Source organism: Haliaeetus leucocephalus, unplaced genomic scaffold, assembly GCF_000737465.1.
Source record: "Haliaeetus leucocephalus isolate CR32 unplaced genomic scaffold, Haliaeetus_leucocephalus-4.0 Scaffold217, whole genome shotgun sequence".
Lineage (NCBI taxonomy): Eukaryota > Metazoa > Chordata > Aves > Accipitriformes > Accipitridae > Haliaeetus > Haliaeetus leucocephalus.
The window spans coordinates 3,446,529-3,451,697 of record NW_010972653.1 but is presented as its reverse complement, the minus strand read 5'-3'; positions in this window follow the sequence as shown (position 1 = coordinate 3,451,697).

Here is a 5,169-nt window from a genome sequence, read left to right as displayed (position 1 = left end):
AAGAAAGTGCAATTGGTAGAAATAAATAATTTCTTCTGCTTTTGAGCATAAAACATTTTTGCCATAAAACCAATGCTAGGCCACTACAAAATTTCAGCTTTAAGAAGAAGAGGTAGAAGGATGGAGAACATGGGACGAAAAGCAGGAAAGATTTACTTGATCAGGTTTGAATATATCCTGAGGGTTTAAATATTCATAATCAGAATCCCTAGACAGGATAAACCAAGTGAAACGCTGCCAGTTTGTAACAATAGGGGATGTAGTTATACCTGTCTGTTTTTTGGCTTGCCTGGCTACATGTAAATTACTAACTCTTTTGCATGCTGCAGTGATTCACATTTGCCACTTTGCCATCTATCCTGTAGTTACCTGTATCATGGAAAGCAAAGGGAAGACTCAAAGGGTGCTCTGCCCCGGGGGGATGGAGGGTGCAGGGTTCTTTCTGGATTTCAATCAGAAAGGCATGACAGCAAATAGTGTTGCATGCTAGGGGTTTGGTTATATGGCAGCTATTCATGCTAAGAGTAATTAAGGCTTCTCAAGCCTCAAGTACAAGGCCCAATAGAGCAGGTGTGGCTTGCCCAAGACCACCAGCTCCCCCAGTATGATGTTTATCCCAAGGAACCCACTACAGAGGACTGGTTAGCTAGTGCAATATTGGGTAGGGCTGACACATGTATTACAGATCATTTACCTTAACAAGCTGCAGAAGTCTCTTTGACGAAGCAGAAGTAGCTAGAAAGCTAAAAAATCGAAGTTTGTGCGAGCAGGTTGTGTTCATATATCATCAAAATATGATTGCTCCGAACTAGTGAAGTTAGAGGGGGGAAGTTTATTTGGAGGAGAAGATCATTTGCTGCATAGTTTTTTGTTTTCAGAACTTATATTTTTTGTTTTAAGTCTTCAACAATGTACTTGAGAAGAGGAAGAGTGGGTGGAGGAATGCAAATAAAGAAGTAAAAATACACTTTGCATGCAATTTTATTGTTTTTCTCTGCCTCGTAACCATGGTCTGAAATAATTCTTCCAGGCTATCATCTTCAAAAATATCTATATCATACATGGTGACGTGCCTTGTGGACATCTGGCTCTGAGTTTCTAGTTCTCTGCCTTGTGAATATAAAATCATTTAAGCTTATATAACTTCTGCTTATGTGAAACATAAATGCTTCAGAAAATACAGTCCATTTCTATGCTTTCCATTTTGCCGAATTCCATTTGTGGAATTCTGGGAGTCATGACCTTACCCAGTTCTAATCCTGATTTATTTATAATTACACCTCCTGTGATTCTGAGGTGACAAAATTACATAATCTGCCTGGTTTTCTCAAACACAGAAGAAAGTGACTGTGACCATGTTATATGAGAAATTGTTGTGAAATCTATTGGTTGTAGGGATTAAGTATGAAATTCAACAAATTTTTGTCTGATTCTTGTTTACTCTCTGGTAGGAAAATTCAGATTCTGGTAGGAACTGCAAGTACAAATTTTGTCATATCTAGAGAAAAAATAATACTCTTCCTCTCATTCAACTGAAAGCAGGAAACTCCAGAAATCTCCTGAAAAGCTTGTTTTGTAGTCCTCCAGGTTAAACTTGCAAGCTCAAAAAGGGTTTGAATGAAATCTTGAAGCCATTTGGCCTTTGCTCATTGCTAAGATTTCATGGAGTTGGTTTGGAGATCTTTTTTTTGACAGGATTCAGTATGGGTCTTTCTGAGGAAATGCTGCACGTTTGCAAGTCCTGTCACACTGAGTGGGACATGAAGGTGTCTGACAGTTCTGAGGAATAATACAGAGTTACCAAGATCATGTTACCAACACATGATTGGATGGCGCAGTATTTTGATAGGACTTATAGCTACTATTTATTCACAAGGGGACAAAACCAGATTAAAGTATAATAAAAAATGTGAGTCACATTTCACAGGGGAGTGTTGTGGTTTAACCCCAGCCAGCAACTAAAGCACCACGCAGCCGCTCGCTCACTTCCCCCCCACCCAGTGGGATGGGGGAGAGAATCAGAAGGAAAAAGGTAGAACTCATGGGTTGAGATAAGAAGAGTTTAATAGAACAGGAAGAAAGAAACTAATAATGATAATAATAACAATAATAAAATGGCAATACTAATAAAAGGATTAGAATATACAAAACACATGTAATATACAAGCACAATGCAATTGCTCACCACTCACTGACCGATGCCCAGTTAGTTCCTGACCAGCGATCCTGGCCAACTCCTCCCAGTTTATATACTGGGCATGAAGTCACATAGTATGGAATATCCCTTTGGCCAGTTGGGGTCAGCTGTCCTGGCTGTGTCCACTCCCAACTTCTTGTGCCCCTCCAGCCTTCTTGCTGGCTGGGCATCAGAAGCTGAAAAATCCTTGACTTAGTCTAAACACTACTTGGCGACAACTGAAAACATCAGTGTGTTATCAACATTCTTCTCATACTAAATCCAAAACACAGCACTATATCAGCTACTAGGAAGAACATTAACTCAATCCCAGCTGAAACCAGGACCAATACTTGCCATTCTGCTGCCGTACTTACTTCTTATTGCAATAATAAGCAACAAGAATGATTTTGAGGTTTGCAGAATAGGAGGGAAAAACAAATATAAGCAGCAATTCATTCTCCAGACCAAGGAGGTAATTTTACGTACCTTGGAAATAAAAACTACAAAAAATGCCAAGCAACTGGGAGGGTAGCAAGCTAGTGGAAGAAGAACTGCTTAAAAATGGCTATGCCACTATTAATCTTTCATAATAATCCAGTGGAATTCAAGTAAATGGAAATATTCTGATATCACTCGGGGATGACTCTTGCTGTTTTGAGACAGACCTGTAATATGGCTCTCTTGATAACCTGTTCATCACTGTGTTTTATATGATAAATTTTATTAATTTTAAATTTATACTACGTTAAGAATAGTCCTCTTCAGCTGGATTACTTCACTGAGAGTTGTTCCCCTGGCTGTGAGCTTTTACTAAGGGCTTTCTTCTTTACCTATTCCAGACGACAAATTCCCTTTCATGTGACACTTGATAACATTCCCCCTGCTCCAGATGTTACAGCTTACTGAGAAGTGCATCTAAATTCCTCTAGTCTGTCTATGTAAATACTGCAAAAGATGTTTTTGCAAAGGTAGTTTATTGTGGATGCCCTATCCCTGGAACTGTTCAAAGGTAGGGTGAACAGGGCTTTGAGCAACCTGATCTAGTGAAAGGTGTCTGTGACCATGGCAGGGAGTAGTGGACTAGATGATCTTTAAAGATCCCTTCCAGCCCAAACAATTCTGTGATTCTATGATTCTATGATTTATTTGCTGTATCTAGAAGAGAAGCAAACTTGGTGCCTGCCAAATACCTGAGTCCACTTTAAGCCCTATAGCTTAAAATAAAACTCATATATTTTCTTCCAGCATCCAGTTATGTTCTTGATTACAGAGCTGGAAGCAATGCTACCAAAGTAAAGCAGAAAACAGCAAAACTTATTCTTAGATCATGCTTGACAAGGATCTTAGTGGCTCCTGTATCTGACCTAGCTTTGGGGCCTTTTGGTTTATTCTGTGCAGAGATACAGTCCTGTAGCAAAAGCTATTTGAGCTCTGTTTTTCTACAGTACGTTGCAGATACACATACACTTCCTGTCTATGAAAATTCCTTTAGACTAAAAGGCCTAAATTGGACTCCTAAGATAGAGTCACACATTTTTGTTTTCTGAAAGACTGAACATGGACATGTTGCCTGGAAAACTACTTCTCCCAAGATTACATCTAAACTAGCCAAAAATTACACAGTTTGGGGGTTTTTTTTCTTTTTTTTTTTTTTTTTTTTACACTGCTACGTACACTAGAAAACATCACAACCCGATTTTCAAGGCCACAGGGGAAGTTCTAAATTCTTATTCTGTCATAAAAAAATAGAAAAACATGCCTGAGTCAGCAGAAATATTCTCCTGCACCTGATGGGACAAAATAAGAAAGAGAGGAAGATGGGAAAAGACAATTGAACCTGGAAAGACTACTAACACTCACTCTTGCAGAGTATGTCATCCAAGAGTCAGTTACCAGAATTCCCTATCAGTTACCAGAAGTCCCCATCAAAAACATCCTTACATATTTTGAGAATGATTTATACTTCCTGGGGTAGGTATTTGCATTGAGCACTCTTCATTCACCTTAAAGATCCAGGCTGTCTACACCCATGGAAAAGGAAGCATCCCGCCTCTGTAAGGCAGAAACGCTCATCAGCTTACTGTAAGAAATGGCCATGAAGTACAAGCTATACTTGAGATATACAGTGAAAGCCTACCTGAGCAGATATTTATACATTTCTTTAATGACACAGAAATTTTTCTTAGATGGAAGAGTAAACACTTACAATTAAGTGAGATGCTTTGCATTCTTAGTTTCAGTATTCTGCAGTGCTATTTTACAGGTGAAGAACTGGTATTTTTCAATTCAAAAAGATCTTGTAGAGATAAATACAACAGATGTGAGTTGTACATGCAACAGTTTTTATTGCTTGTGCTATTGTATTATGAAGGAGCATGGAAGGAACCATCAGCTAGAAAAACAGAAGACCAGATATAGTAGGAACCTCTCAACATTTTTAGATTATATTATTTCACTTAACTTTATAATATTCTGAAACAATTTCCTGTTTCTTTAGGATTACGTTTGCAATTCTCCTTCAAAAAATGAATGAATTAATTTAGACTAAGACTTGTGATAAAACCCAAATGATGAAACCTTAATTAATCAATTATTAAACACAGCCTTGATGACTGATTTGCAGGTTTGTAGCACTGTATATCTGTTAATTAATTAATATTTGTTTAATGTTTTGAACATGACAAATACCATGAAAGCACTAAGCACAATTAGTCACTCTTTTGCAGACTAGTTGAAAGAATTAGCTCAGATGGATTAAAGGAAAAATAATCTGATTAAGTAGATGGATTTACAAGATGACAGTTGGATTTCATTACTGTAGGGATAAGAAGCAACTCCTGCTGTTAAAAGTAGATTTATGGACAGCAGAGGAAAAATAAGGGACATTGTTAAGGACATTCTGTGTCTAGCATTGCCATTAGCATGAGCAAACATGACACCTACTGTATTGGGTATGTGTGGCAAGGTTTTGGTAGCGGGGGGCTACAGGG